This window comes from Schistocerca nitens, chromosome 3 (assembly GCF_023898315.1).
Source record: "Schistocerca nitens isolate TAMUIC-IGC-003100 chromosome 3, iqSchNite1.1, whole genome shotgun sequence".
In the NCBI taxonomy this organism is placed as follows: Eukaryota; Metazoa; Arthropoda; class Insecta; order Orthoptera; family Acrididae; genus Schistocerca; species Schistocerca nitens.
The window spans coordinates 858,213,271-858,236,154 of NC_064616.1; the positions used below are offsets into that span (position 1 = coordinate 858,213,271).

At 44.4% G+C, this 22,884-nt stretch overlaps 1 pseudogene; it reads left to right on the top strand.

Annotated features, from left to right (window-relative positions):
• Positions 1-1,900: 1,900 nt before the first annotated feature.
• LOC126249452 (tubulin alpha-1 chain-like) overlaps positions 1,901-22,884 on the top strand; it is a 29,359-nt pseudogene continuing 8,375 nt past the window's right edge.

Consider the following 22,884-nt stretch of genomic DNA (forward strand, 5'->3'; position numbering starts at 1 on the left):
TTCTTTCGGATCCGGACTTTTGAGTGACACTGCTTAAATTAGAAGTGCATATTCCTGCTGATTGTCAGGTTTTACCTTGTAAATTATCACATATTATTAATTGTCATATCAAGTACAGAATTCACTTTATGTAAAAAAGACGAGTGCATATTACTAGATCCCCATTCTGAAAAGGAACATGAGGATTTTCCTTATTATGTAATGAGTGGTTGAGTCATCATTTTTATTGCGTTATTATTGGTATTCATCTTTATCTGGTACGTGTGTCAGAATGTTTTTGTACTATCTATTGTAGCTATGATTTTATTATTACATTTCATTATCAATCGAGAGTCTAGAAAGAAAAAAAATTAATAGAAATAGGACCAGAACTGATAGCCTCAGTAAAGGAAGGAATTTAAAAAAATTATTGGCTGGGTTAAATTTTATAACTCTATTTAATAGCTAAAAAATCTTGTTTCGTCTCGTAGCGAGGGTACGCTCGCATTGGTTCGTCATATGATAGACATCGTTATTAAAGGGTTAAACAAAAACAAAGAAGGTCAGTAGTAATTTTTATCTCCCTACAATTGAGTGAATTTTCCGGTTAATAAAAGCGGCACTAGAATTCTGAAATCAACTAAAGGTTAAGCACGACAAAAAGGTTGGCATGCAGTAACAAAAATCAGTACTACTAAGGCCTGTATCTATGGCATTCATAATACACGTTTTAGAATAGATTCTGCATTTTTTCTTAATGATACTTCAGTTCGTCGGCTGAATGAAGTAGAATTCACAAAACATAAATACCTGCGTGATGGATAAAAGTGGTCATCAGTTCTGAGAAAGTCTTAAAAATACACCACCTGACAAAAAAAGTGAAGTACTCAGAAGAGGAGGCGAAAACAAAATGAAATTCCATGAGTTGAGGGGGTATGTGACGCTATTTCAGAGATTACAACATTGCCCCAAATTTACAAAGAACATGGGGGTATGAGACCACTTACCAGTATGACATTACGCTCCCCTCTTGCCTACATAAAGACATTGTACCCTCCCTTGGAGCAAGCTGGTTCACAACTGTCGTAACTGATCCTTGGTATCGTGGATACTGGCACTCGGACGAAGCTGAAATTCGATCAAGTCCCGGACACATTCTATCGGCTACAGATCTGAGGATCTTGCTAGCCATAGGAGAACCTCAAAATCACGCAGACAGTTCATAAAGACATAAGCTATGTGTGGTCGAGCCTTGTCCTGTTGAAAAATGCACCACGATCTTATCGCATTAGGGGTGGCATATGAGGACACTTGATGCCCGTAACGTACAACTGTGCCATTAAAGCTCCCCCAATCACAATCATCCGTGACGTGAAGACAGACACTATAGTTCCCCACACCATGACGCTAGAAGTAACAGCCCTGGCCTCTCTAAGACTGTTGTGTCCCAAGCCTCTCTCTCTCTACCGATGAGTCTACTCTTCCTGCACGGTGGCCTTTCAAGGTAGCCTACACATAGGCGAAACCAAGAGCGGCGAGCATTTCCGCGGTTGCCCACAGAGGTCGCCTGCTGCAGGCGCTATTTCGCTACGCCACGTCACGTGCAGCAGTCGGACAAGACAATGGCTTCACACCGCTTGGGCAGCGAACGACCAGGACACGGAGTATCGCCAGTGGGGCAGCCAATCACGCGGACAAAGTGGATCAACATGCTCGGTTTTATAGCTCGCGGTCAGCTAGTCAACAGCAGTTCTTCGGCGGGTAGCCAGAATTCATCTAGCCTGCATCAGCTGCGCAGTACGGCGTTCGCACTTAGCAGAAGTCTGAAGAGAGCGGAATCTGCTAACAGTAAACAACCCACGAAGATTGGAACAACCGAATTTCCTAGAATAGCAACGTTTTTAATGGGCTTAGTCTCGGGATGGGTGTTTACTTCTGGAAGTGTACGTTTTGTTGTACGACTTAGTCCTCAGCCTGGACAGTCCCATATTTGTGTCTAATCTGAACTGGATATTATGGTTTATGACCGTGTTGCAATAAACATGTGTGTAAGCTCTAGTAGTTGACCCTGAATGTAAATAAATGTAACATATTGCACATACATAGCAAAAGGAAGCCACAACTGAACAACTACACTACTAATGAGAAACTGCTGGAAACGGTATCAACCGTAAAGTATCTAGGTGGAACTATACAAAGAGATCCAAAGTGAAACGACCAAAGAAAGCAAACAGGAGGAAAATCAGCTGTCAAACTGAGATTCATAGAAACAATCTTAAGGAAATGTAAGTCATCCAGGAAGCAAGTGGCATACAAAGCCCTTGTTCGACCGATTCATAAGTACTGTTCGTCAATATGGGATCCTTAGTACTGATAGAATAAAGAGAGAAGTTCTAACGAAGGGCGGCTCATTTAGTCACGGTATCGTGTAGTCGGCACGAAAGCCTTACCGATATGCTTAACAAACCCCATTGGCAGTCGTTACAAAATAATGGTTCAAATGGCTCTGAGCACTATGGGACTTAACATCTTAGGTCATCAGTCCCCTAGAACTTAGAACTAGTTAAGCCTAACTAACCTAAGGACATCACACACATCCATGCCCGAGGCAGGATTCGAACCTGCGACCGTAGCGGTCACGCGGTTCCAGACTGAATCGCCTAGAACCGCACGGCCACACCGGCCGGCCCGTCGTTACAGGAGAGCCGTTGTGTATCACGGAGAGTTTTAATACTGAAATCTCGAGAGAGCACTTTCCATTGTCGGACAGCATACTGCTTCATCTGCATCAACATATATACTTCGCAAGCCACCGCACGGTGCGTGGTGGAAGGTACCCTGTACCATTATTAGTCATTTCCTTTCCTGTTCCACTTCCAAATAGAGCGAGAGAAAAACGACTATCTATATGCCTTCGTATGAGCCCTAATTTCACGTATCTTATCTTCATGGTCCCTACTTGCAATGTATGCTGGAGGCAGTATAATCGTTTATCAGCCAGCTTCAGATGACGGTTCGGTTCTCCAAATTTTATCGATACTGTTTCTCGAAAACAACGTCGCCTTCCCTCCAGGGATACCAATTTGTGTTTCCGAAGCATGTCCGTAACACTTACGTGTTCGTTGAACGTACCGGTAACAAATCTATCAGCCTTACTCTGAATTGCTTCGATGTTTTCCTTCGGTACGACCTGGTACGGATCCCAAACACTCGAGCAGTACTCAAGAATAGGTCACACCGGCATCCTATATGCGGTGAACCACTCTTTCCTAAAATTCTCCCAATAAACCGAAGTCGATCATTCGCCTTCCCTACCACAGTTCCCACATGGTAGTTCCGTTTCATATCGCTTTGCAACGTTACACTCAGATATGTAAACGAATTTATTGTGTCAAGCAGGATGCTAGTAATACTGTATACGAACATTACAGGTTTGTTTTTCCTACTCATCCGCATTAACTTAAATTTTTCCACATTTAGAGCTAGCTGCCATTCATCACACCAACTGGAAATTTTATCTAAGTTGTCTTGTATCTTCTCCAGTCACTCAACTTTGGCACCTTACCGGACACCCCAGCATCATCAGCCAACAACGACAGACTGATGCTCACTTTGTCCGCTAAATCATTTATGTACGAGGGTTTTCCAGAAAGTAAGTTCCGATCGGTCGCGAAATGGAAACCACAGTGAAAACCAGAAACGTTTTATTTGCAACAGTTAAATCCACCTTCCACCTACTTCTCTACATAGTCGCCGCTGCAACTTCGAGTTTTGTCATAGTGTTGTATCAACTTTCCAATATCCTCGTCATAGAAAGCAGACGCCTGTGCTTACGGCCAGTTATCTGCACTGGTCTGCAGCTCGTTGTCTGTGGAAGAATTTTGTCTTCATAGCCAGAGGTTCTTGTGGACAGAGATGAGCCTCAGGGGGAGCCAATTACGGACTGTACTGTTGGTGATCAAACACTTCTCATCGGAAGCGTTGCAGGAGCGTCTTCATTGCCCCTGCTGTGTACGGCCAAGAATTGGCGTGAAGAAGGAACGGCTCCACAGCTGTGTTACGTGGGCTGCTTGGCACAGGCGAAATCTCTAACCAGGCCCTCATGCTTGGCGGGAGACGCCATTCCCTATGCATCTTTACGTGCTCACTGTTCACTCACAACTGGAAAGAGCCACGCGACACGATCGACGGGCATACTAGAGACACTGCCCAACACATCTGTGCAAAGCTTTATCGGATCTTCCCAGTGGTTTCCATTTCGCGACCGATCGGAACTTACTTTCTGGACAACCCTCGTATATAGAAAACAGCAGCGTTCCTATCACACTTCTTTCGGGCACTCCTGACGATACCCTTGTCTCTGATGAACACTACCCGTCGAAGATTACATAGTGAGTTCTATTACTTATGAAAACTACGAACCACTCACATATCTGTGAACCTATTCCATATGCTCGTACCTTCGTCAACAGCCTGCAATGACGCACCGTCTCAAACGCTTTCCGGAAATCTAGAAATATGGAATCTGCCTGTTGCCCTTCATCCATAGTTCGCAGTATACCATGCGAGAAAAGAGTAAGCTGAGTTTCGCAAGAGCGATGCTTTCAAAAACCATGCTGATTCGTGGACATAAGCTTCTCGCTCGCAAGAAAGTTTAATATATTCGGACTGTGAATATGTTCAAGAATTCTGCAGCAAACCGAGGTTAGGGATATTCATCTGTAATTTTGTGGGTCAGTTATTTTACCCTTATTATGTACTGGAGTCACCTGCGTGTTTTTCCTGTCGCTTGGGACTTTGTGCTGGGCGAGAGATTCACAATAAATGCAGGCTAGGTAAGAGTCCAATTGCGTAGAGTGCTCTTTGTACACACATCAAAAAACGTTTTGCATCACCTCGGTTCCGAGAGTTCCGGAACCTCTACAGAAAACTGGAATAGAGATCAACATAAACATCATTTCCACCCTTTTTATTGCTCATGAAAACCACACGCTGCATATTGTACCACAATACAACGAGACATTCAGATGTGGTGGTCCAGATTCCTGCACACACCGGTACCTCTAATACACAGTAGCACCTCCTCTTGCATTGATGCATGCCTGTATTCGTCGTGGCCTACTATCCACAAGTTCATCAAGGCACTGTTGGTCCATATTGTCCCACCCCCCAACGGCGATTCGGCGTAGATTCCTCAGAGTAGTCTGTGGGTCACGTCGTCCATAAACAGCCCTTTTCAATCTATCCCAGGCATGTTCGATAGGGTTCATGTCTGGAGAACGTGCTGGCCACTCTAGTCGAGCGATGTCGTTATCCTGAAGGAAGTCATTCACAAGATGTGCACTTTGGGGGAGCGAATTGTCGTGCATGAAGACGAATGCCTCGCCAATATGCTGCCGATATGGTTGCACTATCGGTCGGAGGATGGCATACACGTATCGTACAGCCTTTACGGCGTCTTCAATGACCACCAGAGGCGTACGTCGACCCACATAATGCCACCCCAGAACTTCAGGGGACCTCCACCTTGCTGCACCCGTTGTACAGTGTGTCTAAGGCGTTCAGCCTGACCGGGTTGCCTCCAAACACGTCTCCGACGATTGTCTGGTTGAAGGCATATGCAACACTCATCGGTGAAGAGAACGTAATGCCAATCCTGAGCGGTCCATTCGGCATGATGTTGGGCCCATCTGTACCGAGTTCCTTGGTATCGTGGTTGCAAAGATGGACCTCGCCATGGACGTCGGGAGTGAAGTTACGCATCATGCAGCCTACTACGCACAGTGTGAGTCGTATCACGACGTCCTGTGGCTGCACGAAAAGCATTATTCAATGTGGTGGCGTTGCTGTCGGGTTTTCTCAGTAGGTAGCGGTCATCCAGTGCAGTAGTAGTCCTTGGGCGGCCCTAGCGAGGCATGTCATCGACAGTTCCTGCCTCTCTGTATCTCCTCCATGTCCGAACAATACCTCTCGGGTTCACTCCGAGGCGCCTGGACACTTGCCTTGTTGAGAGCCGTTCCTGGCACAAAGTAACAATGCGGACGCAATCGAACCGCGGTATTGACCGTCTAGGCATGGTTGAACTACAGACAACACGAGCCATGTACCTCCTTCCTGGTGGAATGACTGGAGCTGATCGGCTATCTGACGTCCTCCGTCTAATAGCCGCTGCTCATGCCTGGTTGTTTACATCTTTGGGCGGGTTTAGTGAAATCTCTGAACAGTCAGAGGGACTGTGTCTGTGATACAGTATCCACACTATCTTAAGGGGTTCTGGGATCCGGGGTGATGCAAAACTTTTTTTGATGTATGTAAAATGGAATTGGGGTTCCATCCGGACCTGGTGATTTATTTGCTTTCAAATCTTTCAGTTGTTTCTCTACACCTGGCATGCTTATTACAATGTCGCGCATATGGGAGTCAGTCCGATGTTCAAATGACGCATGTTTGTACGATTGTCCGGTGTGAACGATTTCTTGGACGTGAAATTTCAAAATTCGGCTTTTGTTTTGCTATCTTCAACTGCCACACCAGGCTGGTCTACAAGGGAGCAAATGGAAGCCTTAGACTCACAGTAATGACCAGAAAGAGAAAATTCGAAAATTAGAGCCAATATAGAGGTTTGCCGACAATCATTCTTCCCACATGCCCTTCGCGAATGAAACATGGTAGAAGGGCTCAGTTAGTGGTACCAGAAATGCTCTCCGCCAAACAGCATTAGACGGTTTGCGGAATATGATGTAGATGTGTTCAGTTACATGTACTAATGGTTTTGTGTAGTAGTATCCAAGAACCCGATCACCACGGAGGTGTCCACCCACATATAGTGACGAAATCTATTGAATATCAAACCGCTGTACTTCAGAAACATTGAAAGAATGCGACCTCTCCAGGTCGCCGCTATACTCTCCGACTACGGTTATCCGGGGTAGTGCTGCACCACTATTCAACGTTGAAAACTATGCAACGCCATTCATCAGCGATCCATCTTCCCAGGCACGGCACCACTCCAAACGCAGTCGTTTGTGTTGTGGTGTTAACGGCAGCGTACTCATCGGACAGTAATTCCCTAGCCCGGGTGCTGTTTGCCTCCGATATGAATGGTGTGAGATGACATAATGTTGCAGGGAGTCCACTCATTGTTGTCAGATGGCAGGCGCAGATGTAAAGATGGTGTACAATACACTTGTGATGGTCAGACGTGGTCGACTGGAAACTTTACTGCCCTAACGTTTCCATGAAGTGCAACATCGCACCACTGTCACATCCGAATGTCCCACGAATCTGGATATTGTACGATTCGATCATCTGGTCAAATGGAGCCCCCCAATGAGGCCCCTTTCAAACTGTGTCAGTGCTAATAACGCTGTCTCATACGAGTACACGGGATCTACGTCTCTTTCTGAGTGATCGTTCAACCTATATACTCTACCATAACCAGTAATAACACTAAACACGAACAACACTAAACATGCTGTACCCATACTATCTGTCACAGTGAACTGCAGCTATAATGATTTACATACCCAATCATAGTGAACGTAGTTACATTGACATCCGACCATGTCTTGTAGTTGCTTCACTTTTTTGTCAGGTAGTGTATTTCACACTTATTTCCTGAAAAATCGTCTGGGAAAAAAAGGTTCATGTAGGGGATAGGTAAAATAATGTGAACACCTGTACTTTCTTGGGAATGGTTTATTAATAAGGGGCTGGACCCCTGTTTGTCCCCGTAATATAGCTGTGATTCTTCTTGGAATACTGGCATATAATCATTGCATAGTCTCCAGTGGAATGTTATGTCAGTCTTCGACCAGAATCTCTTTTAACTCCTGTAGTGACGAGGGAGGCAGAAATTATGCTCCGGAGTCTGCGCACTATAACCTCCAACAACGGTTCGATAATGCTCAAGTCCAGGGACTGTGCTGGCCATGGGAAACACTGCAGTTCAGTAGCATGATCCTCATACCACGATTGTGGCTGGGTCAATGGGTGCATTATCGTCCTGAAATATGGCATCATTCTTAGGGAACAACATTTGAATCATGGGGTGCACCTGATCACCTAAAATGTTCACAATCGTTGGTTGTAACACGGCCTTTGAGAGTAATGATGGGACCAGCAGAATGCCATGATATGGTTGCCCACACCATCACACTTCCTCCCCATGCTTAACCGTTGGAATCAAGCAATCAGGATTGTAGGCTTCTTCTTGCGTTCTCCAGACGTAAACCCGGCCCGATGTTGGAAACAACGAAAACATTGACTCACCAGACCATATAACATTTGTCCACTTACCAACCGTCCAGGATTTATGCTCCTGACACCATGTTTTACTCTTCTTTGCATTGGTTGTCGTCGCTAATGGTTTCAGTATAGCAGCTCGTTCATGAATATTCGCTTTATGGAGTTCTCGGCGCATAGTGTCGATAGATACGGGGTCTCGAAGACGGCAATTGAGCTCTGCGCTCATTCTAGCCGGTGTAGTTTTGGGTTTTTTTGACACAATTTGTGGGCCCACTATCACCTGTATATTCTTTCTCAACTGTGTACCATATGACGTACCGTCTAGCAGTGAAGAATAAATTCAATTAATAAAAGGTGATTCTTGACCCGTTAAACGCTTACACGTAAGAACTGTAAGTACGATGTTTCAGACTTTGTTTGTTACGTTTTTACCTGATCAAATGTAAAAACAAGGATGTGTTGTTATGTTGAAAAATAGGCAATGGATATTGAATAAGTGGTGTAAAGTTTGGCAAAAGTAAATGATATGTGATGTGGTTTACTAGGAAACTAACTAGTGCATGTAAACAAACTAGTTACGGAATAAAGTGGTGATAAGAAGTATTCTCGTAATTTATAGTAGCAAAGCACAGAGAACCTTTAAGTTTTGAGAAGTTGACAAAAGTCTATTTTGGTTGTAGTATTACAAGTGTAATACTAATACACTAGATCACTCAGTTGTTAAAATCAGTCCTGAAATAGCAATCCGATATGGCCTAGCGGTTCTAGGCGCAGAACCGCGCTGCTCCTACGGTTGCAGGTTTGAATGCTGCCTTGGGCATGGATGTGTGTGATGCCCTCAGGTTAGTTAGGTTTAAGCAGTTCTTAGTTCTAGGGGACTGATGACCTCAGATGTTAAGTCCCATAGTGCTTAGAGCCATTTGAACCAATCCTGAAATCTAAAAGAATTGTCACTGTCAGCTTAACTTCGTAATGTACCTAACGACGGGATCTCATACTTATTCCATCTGTCACGTGACTCTGACGTTGGTTTCAAAACTCAGCTTGGCTGAGATAGGGGAATGCGCAGTCTCTAATTACTGTCTTAATTTTCAAACAGCCTGACGCAGGTTGTGTAACTTACTTTTTCTTTTTCCTTGGTGGTCTGGTAATGTCGGGCTGTTTCACTGGTTATCACTTTTTCTTAGGTTGTGACGAGCTACCTACCAAACGTCACAACTGAGGTCGGCTGAGTGATTGAAACAGTGGACTTAAATCGGAGAACTATAGTTCGAATACCTTTTCAGTCATCCTACTTTGCATTTTGAATAGTTCACCGAATTGAACTGTAGTGGAGCTAGAGTTATTTCTTCAGAAATATCACTGTCGCTTTCTTCTCTCATTCTTGTTCAACTGAGTGTCTGAGTGCTCTGTCGCTAATCACTAAGGTATCGTCTGGAAGTTTAAACTTTAACCTTGCTTCCTCGTTTTAAATAACATGAACTTCGTATTTAATAGAATTAGAAATGGTCATGACTGTAGTGGACTGTTAAGGCAGCCAGTCCACAGTGAAGTAGCCGAAAGGGCACGCGTCAACTCACGCCGTCTGGCGTTAAGTCTGGAACAGGAGTCGTAATGAATGTGATAAAGAAAAGAACGTAGCTACTAGAACACTTAACTTTTATATTGTCCTTTGGTATACAGCATTCTGGATGATACAAGTGAGACTCTATCTGGAGGTACATGCAACGTTACAAATGGTTAATGGCGACTTGCTAGGTCGTAGCCATTAACTTAGCTGAAGGCTATTCTAACTGTCTCTCGGCAAATGAGAGAAAGGCTTCGTCAGAGTAGTCGCTAGCAACGTCGTCGTACAACTGGGGCGAGTGCTAGTACGTCTCTCGAGACCTGCCTTGTGGTGGCGCACGGTCTGCGATCCTGACAGTGGCGACACGCGGGTCCGACATGTACTAATGGACCGCGGCCGATTTAAGCTACCACCTAGCAAGTGTGGTGTCTGGCGGTGACACCACAATGACAGTTCTCAAGTAGCAGCAGTGTGCTTCTGAAGTGTGACGAATTGTGGTAGACATCCGTGATATCATGGTAGCCATGGGTCAAGGCAATCAGATGCCTCAGGCTATCACTTGGATGTAATATTTCTTGACTTCTGAAAAGGATTTGACGCGGTACCACATCAACGTTTGTTAATGAAAGTGTGATCGTATGGGCTATCAAACAAAATGCGCGACTTGATTGAGGATTTTTGTGTTGTCACGAACGGAGATCTATCGACAGATGTGGAAGTAACTTCAGGCGTGCCCCAGGGAAGTGTGTTGGGGCCTTTGCTGTTCGTTTATTTCTGACCTGGTAAGTGATATTAGTAGTAACTTCAGACTTTTTACGGATGATGCAGTTATCTGTTACGAAGTACAAGCTACACAAATATCCAGTCAGTTGTTGATAAGATGTCAAAGTGGTGCAAAGACTGCTTTAAATGTACAAATCTGTAAAATTTTGCCCTTAACAACACTCACAGTGAGTCGCAACTGGAATCAGTCATTTCATAAAAATATCCAGGTGTAACATTTTGTAGGGGTTTGAACTGGAATGATCACATGGGATCAGTCGTAAGTAAAGCAGGTGGAAGACTTCGGTTGATTGGCAGGTGACCAGGATAATGCAGTTAGTCTACAAAAGAGACTGCGTACAAAACATTTGTGGCGCCCTTCTTCGAATATTTAGTTTTAGTGACTGTATTACAGGGCAGAATGCTAGTGACTCAGTCATACTGCTGAAATCTAGTCGGCAGGGAAGCAATGAGAGACGGCCTAAGTTTTGTCCACGTGCGTCTGAGATGCACCCGTCGCGTGTATCTGGAAGGAACACTGCCCAAGGATTATTAAGGGAAGCTGGGGGAAAGCTAAATTGAGACGGGAAGCTCGAGACTGGAAGGCAAGGCCGGCACGATATGAGTTCAGGGCGCCACTACTTCCCCATATCTGGCGGTCGTTCTGTCGTCTCGGCTATCACAAGAGAGCTCGCAGTGAAGGCTGCAGCATGCTTCCTTATTGGTCAGCGCCTCGGGACTGGGAATTCTCCGTACTGTTTCCCGTATATTACGTACATTCCGTAAATGCTCTACCTTGATATCTCATATCATTTCCACCAATTTACACTGGTATTCTCATCCTGTCTAGCTGTTTTTCCGTGCATCATCTAATCCTACACCCGAAGTTAATGTTTTTTTTTTTTCACTTCTACGTAAAGACAATTTATTGATTCACATATCACGTACCTTAGCAAAAGCACTGTATAACACAACCATACGTGGAAGGTGGGGGAGGTACTGGGGAAGTAATGCTGTGAGAGAAACCTTCGAATCGTGCCTGGATAGTTCAGTCGGTAGAGCATTTGCCTGCTACCGGTCTGGCACACAGTTTAAATTTGCCAGGAAGTTTCAAATCAACGTACACGCCGCTGAAAGGTGAAAATTCGTTCTGGAAATATACTGAAGCACCAAAGGAACTGGTGCCTATTCAAATACAGAGATATGTAAAAAGGCAGAATACGGTGCTGCGGTCGGCAACTTCTTTATAAGACAACAAGTGTCTGGCACAGTTGTTAGATCGGTTACTACTGCTACAATGGCAAGTTATCAAGATTTAAGTGAGTCTTAACGTCGTGTTCTAGTCGGCGCACGAGCGATGTGACACAGCATCTCCGAGGTAGCGATGAAGCGGGGATTTTCCCGTATGACCATTTCACGAGTGTACCGTGAATACCAGGAATTCGATAAAACATCAAATCACCGACATCGCTATGGCCGAAAAAAGATCCTACAAGAACGGGACCAACGACGACTAATGAGAATCGTTCAGCGTGCCAGAAGTGCAACCCTTCCGCAAATTGCTGCAGATTTCAATGCTAAGCCATCAACAATGTCAGCGTGCGAACCATTCAACGAAACACATCGATGTAGGCTTCCGAAGCCGAAGGCCCATTCGTGTACCCTTGATTACTGCACGACACAAAGCTTTACGCCTTGACTGGGCCCCTCAACACCGACATTGGACTGTTGATAACTGGAAACATGTTGCCTGGTCGGACCAGTCTCGTTTCAAATTGTATCGAGCGGATGGACGTGTACGGGTATGGAGACAACCTCATGTCAACAGAGGACTGTTGAAACTAGTGGAGGCTCTGTAATGGTGTGGGGCGTGTGCTGTTCGAATGATATGGGACCCCTGATACGTCTAGATACTTTTCTGACAGGTGACATGAACGTAAGCATCCTGTCTGATCACCTGCATCCATTCATGTCCATTGCGCATTCCGACGGACTTGGGCAATTCCAGCAGGATAATGTGACACCCCACACTCCCAGATTCGCTTACAGAGTGGCTCCAGGAGCACTCTTGCGCTGGCCACCAAACCCCAGACATGGACATTATTGAGCATATCTGGAATGCCTGGAAACGTGCTGTTCAGAAGAGATCTCCACGCCCTCGTACTCATACGGAATTATGGACAGCCCTGCACGATTCATGGTGTCCGTTCCCTCCAGCACTACTTCAGACATTAATCGTGGCCATGCCACGTCGTGTTGTAGTGCTTCTGCGTGCACGTGGGGGCCCTACATGATGTTAGGGCGGTGTTCCAGTTTCTTTGGCACTTCAGTATAACTTTAGGCTGTAAGCTATGACTCCACAACATCCTTTCTTCTAGATCTGGTAGTCCTATAAGATCAGCAGAAGAACTTCTGTGATGGTTAAGAGGTAGGAAAGGAGATACTGGTGGAAATAAAGTTGAGAACGTGGGGCGTGAGACGTGAAAACTGCCTAACAAAACATGAAGCAACCAGCAAACATGGTCGGATGACAGTGCAACTTCGTACACGTACACACCATCTGCGTGTATTTAAATAATTAGAATCGCAATTCTCTGTGACGGGTGGAATGGCCACCACAGTGCATTATTGTTGTTCGTGTGGCATGTTGTTAACAGGCCTGGTAGGTTATATAAGAGGCGTGAAGAGTTTCAGATGTTGAATGATCACTGTGAATGACACGGAGATGCCGCGTATTCGTGTGAAACAGCGTTATCAGCAACTGGCACAGTTTGAGAGAGGATCTCATCGTGGCCAGCTCGTGGAATCGTGCAATATCCAGATTTGTGGGGCATTCGGAGGCGACAGTGGCCCAATAATGGAGTGCACGGGTACTTGAGGGTAGGTACACTTGTTGTCAAGGATCCAGTGGACTACATCTGAGCACCAATGGGGGGAACGTAGTTTTGTGCACCAAGCACATCATAACACCCGCTCATCTACGCCAGACACCCGCACCATTCTGTGTCATCCTTCGCCATTGCTCCGAGAGTATTAGCAGCCAGACTAGGGAATACCGACCCATGCGTAGGGCTACCTTAACTCCGCAACATAAACGGCTGCGTTTGTAATGGCGCTGCCGGCCGCTGTGGCCGAGCGGTTCTAGGCGCTTCAGTCCGGAACCGCGCTGCTGCTACGGTCGCAGGTTCGAATCCTGCCTCGGGCATGGGTGTGTGTGATGTCCTTAGGTTAGTTAGGTTTAATTAGTTCTAAGTCGAGGGGACTGATGACCTCAGATGTTAAGTCCCATAGTGCTTGGAACCATTTGAACTATTTTGTAATGGCGCTGTGGCCGGGAAGCATGTACCGCTGACGAATGGCAACAAATTGTGTTGAGCGATGACTCGAGGTTCTACATACCGCGAATGACCATCGTTGGCGGGTATGGCGGCCGCGTTGGGAGAGGTGCCATTCCTTCAGTGTTTTTGATGTACAGCGTTTTGATAGCCACCGATTTCCCCACTGTATGTGGGCGGACAATTATGTGTTGGAGAGACATAGTAGTGCTAGTCATGGCGGCTTTGAGGAAACCATGTGTTTTGAGTTAAGGTCGCGGCCGATAATGACTGAGGGAACTCTGAATTGCCAACGGTGCGTCACAGACATCATGCGTCCTATATATGTCACCTCTCATGCGACAGTATCGTGGTGCCATTTTTCAGCAGAACAATGCTCGTTCACACATGACATGTTTATCTATGAACTGTCGGCGTCATGTCCCTGGGAAAGTCCCTGAGCTTCAAGTGCTAATAGAAAGCACGGAAGTTGAAATCGTTATAGGTACAGAAAGCCGGCTAAAGCGTGAAATAAGTTCTGCAGAAATTTTTACGAAGTCTCAGACGGTGTTCAGGAAAGATAGATTAGGCAGAATTTGTGGTGGAGTGTTTGTGTCTGTCAGTAGTGGTTTATCTTGTAGTGAAGTCGAAGTAGATTCTCCGTGCGAATTGGTATGGGTGGAGGTTATACTTAACAGCCGAACTAAGTTAATAATTGGCTCCTTCTACCGACCCCCAGACTCCGATGATATAGTTGCTGAACAGTTCAGAGAAAATTTGAGTCACGTAACAAATAAATACCCCACTCATACGGTTATAGTTGGTGGGGACTTCAACCTTCCCTTGATATGTTGGCAAAAATACTTGTTCAAAACCGGTGGTAGGCAGGAAATATCTTCCGAGATTGTCCTAAATGCTTTCTCCGAAAATTATTTCGAGCAGTTAGTCCACGAACCCACGCGAATTGTAAATGGTTGCAAAAACACACTTGACCTCTTAGCCACAAACAATCCAGAGCTAATAGAGAGCATCATGACTGATAAAGGGATTAGTGATCACAAGGTCGTTGTAGCTAGGCTCAATACCGTTTCTTCCAAATCCACCAGAAACAAACGCAAAATAATTTTATTTAAATAAGCGGATAAAGTGTCAATAGAAGCCTTCCTAAGAGACAATCTCCATTCCTTCCGAACTGACTATGCAAATGTAGACGAGATGTGGCTCAAATTCAAAGATATAGTAGCAACAGCAACTGAGAGATTCATACCTCATAAAGTGGTAAGAGATGGAACTGATCCCCCATGGTACACAAAACAGCTCCGAACGCTGTTGCAGAGGCAACGGAAAAAGCATGCGAAGTTCAGAAGAACGCGATCCCGAAGGTAGGCTAAAATTTACAGACGCGCGAAATTTGGCACGGACTTCAATGCGAGATGCCTTTAATAGGTTCCACAATGAAACATTGTCTCGAAATTTGGTAGAAAATCCAAAGAAATTCTGGTCGTATGTAAAGTACTCAAGCGGCAAGACGAAGTCAATACCTTCGCTGCGCAGTGCCGATGGTACTGTTACCGACGACTGTGCCGCTAAAGCGGAGTTATTGAACGCAGTTTTCCGAAATTCCTTCACCAGGGAAGGCGAATAAAATATTTCAGAATTTGAAACACGAACAGCTGCTAGCATGAGTTTCTTAGAAGTAGATACCTCAGGGGTTGCGAAGCAACTCAAATCGCTTGATACGGGCAAGTCTTCAGGTCCAGATTGTATACCGATTAGGTTCCTTCCAGATTACGCTGATACAATAGCTCCCTCCTTAGCAATCATATACAACCGCTCGCTCACCGATAGATCTGTACCTACAGATTGGAAAATTGTGCAGGTCGCACCAGTGTTTAAGAAGGGTAGTAGGAGTAATCCATCGAACTACAGACGTATATCATTGACGTCGGTTTGCAGTAGGGTTTTGGAGCATATACTGTATTCAAACATTATGAATCACCTCGAAGGGAACGATCTATTGATACGTAATCAACATGGTTTCAGAAAACATCGTTCTTGTGCAACGCAGCTAGCTCTTTATTCGCACGAAGTAATGGCCGCTATCGACAGGGGATCTCAAGTTGATTCCGTATTTCTAGATTTCCGGAAAGCTTTTGACACCGTTCCTCACAAGCGACTTCTAATCAAGCTGCGGGCCTATGGGGTATCGTCTCAATTGTGCGACTGGATTCGTGATTTCCTGTCAGGAAGGTCGCAGTTCGTAGTAATAGACGGCAAATCATCGAGTAAAACTGAAGTGATATCAGGTGTTCCCCAGGGAAGCGTCCTGGGACCTCTGCTGTGCCTGATCTATATAAATGACCTGGGTGATAATCTGAGCAGTTCTCTTGGGTTGTTCCCAGATGATGCTGTAATTTACCGTCTAGTAAGGTCATCCGAAGACCAGTATCAGTAGCAAAGAGATTTAGAAAATATTGCTGTATGGTGTGGCAGGTGGCAGTTGACGCTAAATAACGAAAAGTGTGAGGTGATCCACATGAGTTCCAAAAGAAAACCGTTGGAATTCGATTATTCGATAAATAGTACAATTCTCAAGGCTGTCAATTCAACTAAGTACCTGGGTGTTAAAATCAAGAACAACTTCAGTTGGAAAGACCACATAGATAATACAGGGTGATTCAAAAAGAATACCACAACTTTAGGAATTTAAAACTCTGCAACGACAAAAGGCAGAGCTAAGCACTATCTGTGGGCGAATTAAGGGAGCTATAAAGTTTCATTTAGTTGTACATTTGTTCGCTTGAGGCGCTGTTGACTAGGCGTCAGCGTCAGTTGATGCTAAGATGGCGACCGCTCAACAGAAAGCTTTTTGTGTTATTGAGTACGGCAGAAGTGAATCGACGACAGTTGTTCAGCGTGCATTTCGAACGAAGTGCCACATTGGCACTTATCTGTCCATAACTACCTGAACGTCAACTACCCGAGGCGATGGATCGGCCGCCAGGCAGCCCGTGACAGAGCACTTCATCACTGGCCTCCAAGAAGCCCTGATCTTACCCCCTGCGATTTTTTCTTATGGGGGTATGTTAAGGATATGGTGTTTTGGCCACCTCTCCCAGCCACCATTGATGATTTGAAACGAGAAATAACAGCAGCTATTCAAACTGTTACGCCTGATATGCTACAGAGAGTGTGGAACGAGTTGGAGTATCGGGTTGATATTGCTCGTGTGTCTGGAGGGGGCCATATTGAACATCTCTGAACTTGTTTTTGAGTGAAAAAAAACCTTTTTAAATACTCTTTGTAATGCTGTATAACAGAAGGTTATATTATGTTTCTTTCATTAAATACACATTTTTAAAGTTGTGGTATTCTTTTTGAATCACCCTGTATTGTGGGGAAGGCGAGCCAAAGGTTGTGTTTCATTGGCAGGACACTTAGAAGATGCAACAAGTCCACTAAAGAGTCAGCTTACACTACACTCGTTCGTCCTCTGTTAGAATATTGCTGCGTGGTGTGGGATCCTTACCAGGTGGGATTGACGGAGGACATCGAAAGCGTGCAAAAAAGGGCAGCTCCTTCTGTGTTATCACGTAATAGGGGAGAGAGTGTGGCAGATATGATACGCGAGTTGGGATGGAAGTCATTAAAGCAAAGACGTTTTTCGTCGCCGCGAGATGTATTTACGAATTTTCAGTCACCAACTTTCTCTTCCGAATGCGAAAATATTTTGTTGAGCCCAACCTACATAGGTAGGAATGATCATCAAAGTAAAATAAGAGAAATCAGAGCTCGAAAAGAAAGGTTTAGGTGTTCGTTTTTCCCGCACGCTGTTCGGGAGTGGAATGGTAGAGAGATAGTATGATTGTGGTTCGATGAACCCTCTGCCAAGCACTTAAATGTGAATTGCAGAGTAATCATGTAGATGTAGATGTTGAGGTACTTCCGTGGCCAGCAGGATACTCAGAACTGTCTCTAGTAGAACGTATGTTGGACCAGATCGGACGTCAAATCCGTCCCAGAGCCAATATCAGAGGTATCGAGGACCACATACAACAGTTGTGAGTCACCTTGCCTCAGGACAAAATATGACTTGATGACCTTCTTCCGATCTGAATCCGCGTATACTCCTATGCCAGACTAAGTGCAACGTCATACTGATAAGTGGACTCAGACTGCAAGTTCTTTGTCAATATGACTCGATTCTGAAATCATTTAAATAACACCACAAATCCTGTGAAGTTTCATTTAGATTCGAAGTCCTCATCTTGGTGCTTCGCCTTTTCGTCAAGTGGTGTATCTGCATGTCACTCTCGAAACAGGTTATATACTGAAAATGACGAGTTGGTATTCAAACTGCAACACAATTCCCTGGTAGAATTAAGTGTGCCAAAATAGTGGGAGTCAACTTCCCCGCATACTTCTTTTCCAGGACAGCAATATCCTGATGAAGTCGCTCGCCATGTACCTCAGAAACTGCCACGTCGTTTTCAGGGAACAAGTCGACGTGTGCATGAAGGAAGTGTATTCTATCTTTTCACAACAGAAGTTCCCCTTGTAATTTTGTGTTAGTTTGTTTCTTAAGAAATAGAAATAAACATTTTTAAAACTCCAATAGGCCGTCTTCTCATGTTCATGTAACATTAATCAAACTGCTTGTCTTCTGCCGGCCGCGGTGGTCTCGCGGTTCTAGGCGCGCAGTCCGGAACCGTGCGACTGCTACGGTCGCAGGTTCGAATCCTGCCTCGGGCATGGATGTTTGTGATGTCCTTAGGTTAGTTAGGTTTAAGTAGTTCTAAGTTCTAGGGGACTAATGACCACAGCAGTTGAGTCCCATAGTGCTCAGAGCCATTTGAACCAACCACTGCTTGTCTTCTCATTGTCATGTAAAATTTCATCAAAATGCTTGTCTCTTAAATGCTGCCGAATCTGTGGGGCGCCAAAGTACTTCAAATATATTTTTACATAATACAGTAACTTTACAAACACTGACGAACTTTCAGAACTGTAATTATCGCATAAGGAGAAAAACATGAGTTAGTTAACTTTTTGGATTGCTTTTAAGAACACTGTACATACCTAACGAACCTGCAGGTGAATGACAGCATACCAATTTAAAATTTTGGTTCTTATACACATTCCCTTTGTTTAAGTACATGCCACAACTACAATTTAGCAGACTCTGATTCTCCAAGTCACTCTTTGCGAAGCCAAATTCATACCTTATGTTAGGACCTTACCTCAATTTCAACTTAAGTTTTCTTTTTCATTTGAATTTATTCATACACTACCTGGAGTACTTTCTTAAACTGCTTATGCAGTCTATGACTTTCACGTCAAATAAGCTTCGAGAAACTACGATTTTCACTTCTCCGCACATCGTTTGTAAAACTACCTATATTATCTCAGATTTACAAGTACGAAATGAATATTTCATAAACTGTAGGAAGCCATGTCTTATGAAGATTTAAAATTAAATTTCCTTCCGTGTATTATTTTTAGTCAAATTCAATTAACGCTACATGTTTCTTAGATAACAGTCCCAACACCAGTGAAATAAATGTTTGATAAAAGTTATATAAAGATCCCATCTCGCGTTTTTCATGGTATGAGTGCACGGGGTGGCGGCATGGAGTGGTGCAGCATTTGCCTGGAGGTTCAAGTCCCCTGTGGAATACTTTAGGCAAACAAACGTATGCACACATGCTCGAACAATAGGTTCCTGTACTGTACACCTGTCAGGGAATGGCAAACGCACCATGGATCCCGTTTTATCTCGTGTAACCAGTCTTCCACACAAAGATACCTCCTCCGAATACCTTAAGGGTTTCTTGTTAGCAACTGCCGGCCGATGTGGCCGAGCGGTTCTAGGCGCTTCAGTCTGGAACCGCGCGACCGCTACGGTCGCAGGTTCGAATCCTGCCTCGGGCATGGATGTGTGTGATGTCCTTAGGTTAGTTAGGTTTAAGTAGTTTTAAGTTCTAGAAGACTGATGACCCCAGATGTTAAGTCCCATAGTGCTCAGAGCCATTTTGTTAGCAACTGGGATATCTCCTCATGTTTTGGAGTACTAGCTTTTACCACTACCTGTGCAAATAGTGGGCTACCACCATTTCCAAGATGCTTCAGACACACTATAATTACACTCCCACCCCTCCCCTCTACCCCCAATCCAAGACGGCCACTGGTCCTAAGTGCTCAAAGGTTGTGGGTTTGAACCCCATGTTTAATTTTTTTAAATGTCAACCGTTTTCCAAGAATTTCAGTATTAGGGATGATCTGCCTGACGCACACGTGTATCTGCAGAGAGAAAAAATAGAGATAGAGAGATCAAGACTGTCCGACCATCCCAAATTTTGATGTTAGTGGAAAACAGATGACTTTAATAAAACATAACAGAACTCGGACCTAGAATTTTCCACCTCCTAGGACAGATGATCATACTGGATTGGGTGTGGGTGAGGGGTGGTAACATAATTAGTGAATGACAAGTGTCTTGGAAACGCCAGTAACCTACTACTACTTGTCATGCGTTTCTTGTAACCAGACTCCAAGAACAGACAGTACACATTTCTACAGATAACAGTGCACGCACCACAGAAATCAGTATTCGGTAAATGTTATGTAAAGCATCCCTCTCCTATTTTTCGTGGTTTGTACATAGTATACACACAAAATATACAGCAAAATACGTCAAGTCTGTTATCCAATATAGATTTCAAGAATTTATATGTTCACTTCATGTTGTAAGGCGTCCGGATTTTACGGACCTTACATGAGCTTGATCCATAACGACAGTACGATACAGTATCAGATATTCGGAAAATAATTATATTATATCAACAATAGGCAATTGCAGTAATCTCATGTACCGAAAACTAACAAAACAATATCTACCAATATTTGGACAGGGGCATGAATAAACAAGTTAAAGTGAAACGCATTTTGGAGATGAACCGAGGAGGTGGGTAATGGCATCGGAAAACCCCACTTAACAAGAGAACGGCGAGCTTCAGCGCAGAAAGGGATAATACCAGAACAATACATTATTCCTTTTAACGTAAATACGGCCAGGAGCATGGGTAAGTGGCTGGACGGCTTTAATAGGGCTAGGCTGCAACCTGGCAAGAAAAATAAAATTCACCTCTAACGAGATGGCGATTGGCTGAAGCCATACTGGGCGACGCAGGCGCGACACGGTGGGGAGATCCCCATCATATAAAAGCATTTTGAGGACTAACATTTTTAGATATCTCTCTCATCTGGCGGCGGACAGCGCAAGTATGTGGAAAACAGCAAGGGCGTTGAGAGCTTTACTTTCTGCGAAGTGTAGGAATTACCGTTTCAGATCCAGCATGGAGACAACGCCGTTCCTGATGCCGCATTAGGCCACAGTAAATGTTGAGTCGAGATTTTGCTCACTTCAACTTGCGTACGCTTTGACCATTCAATATCTAAAGCTAGGATACTAACCTACCTTCACATTGATTACATGAGAATTTTTTCATTGGTTCAAAAAGGAAATTCATTCTCCACCAACTCAGTGCGTTGATCAGCTACGACATCATGGATGTAAATGAGCTAATGAAGATTTTAATCATTCTCTCCTGCGATAAAATTTTTTTTCATATGTAGAAATAACGATTTCAATAAGTGTTAATTCAATATGTCCAAGAGTTAAATATATTGTTACTGAGTGTCAAAAGTAATTGAACATGATTGTTGTGTATCACTTGACCCCTGAAAGCACAGTTGATAAATTATATGTAGAATGAAAAAGGGAATAGCTGTTTTGTCCTTCTAGAATAGACCTCAAAATTTCACTCTTATTCATTCACGCATTCTAGTCAAGTGACAGCAGCATTTCTAATGACTTCTCTTACGATCCGCACATGATATTAGCTGACTTACAGGGCCATGTTCACATTTATATAGAATGCCTGTTTAACACCCGAGGCTTGAGAAGGCAGTTAAGATGTTTTGTCCATTTGCGTGCTAAGTGGTAAGCTAAGTTTGCACGCATTAGTCCACTAGCTGTGCAGATACAAAGTGCGGACAATCACACAATGTTATTGCAGGAAATAGCGTAACAAATAGCAAAAATGTGGTAAACATGGTGGAAATGTGACCATCAGGCTACACTACACGTCAGTCTGTTGTGTCCATACTTTATGTGGTAGCTTAACACATCAGATACCTATGAAATGGCCAGCCGGGGTGGCCGAGCGGTTCTAGGCGCTTCAGTCTATAACCGCGCGACCGCTACGGTAGCTGGTTCGAATCCTGCCACGGGCATGGATGTGTGTGATGTCCTTAGGTTACTTAGGTTTACGTAGTTCAAAGTTCTAGGGGACTGATGACCCCACATGTTAAGTCCCATAGTGCTCAGAGCCATTTGAGCCATTTGAACCTATGAAATGAATAAATGATTATCACATTATTTGCAGTATGCACAAGTTGAAACATGAGAAATACATAACTTTGGTAATGCTGCGAGGCCTTCAGTGGTGCTGCGATTGATCAATTTACACTACTGGCCATTAAAATTGCTACACCACGAAGATGACGTGCTACAGACGCGAAATTTAACCGACAGGAAGAAGATGCTGTGATATACAAATGATAAGCTTTTCAGAGCATTCACACAACGTTGGCGCCGATGGCGACACCTACAACGTGCTGACATGAGGACAGTTTCCAACCGATTTCTCACACACAAACAGCAGTTGACCGGCGTTGCCTGGTGAAACGTTGATGTGATGCCTCGTGTAAGGAGGAGAAATGCGTACCATCATCTTTCCGACTTTGATAAAGGTCGGATTGTACCCTATCGCGATTGCGGTTTATCGTATCGCGACATTGCTGCTCGCGTTGTTCGAGATCCAATGACTGTTAGCAGAATATGGAATCGGTGGGTTCAGGAGGGTAATACGGAACGCAGTGCTGGATCCCAACGGCCTCGTATCACTAGCAGTCGAGATGACAGGCATCTTATCGGCACGGCTGTAACGGATC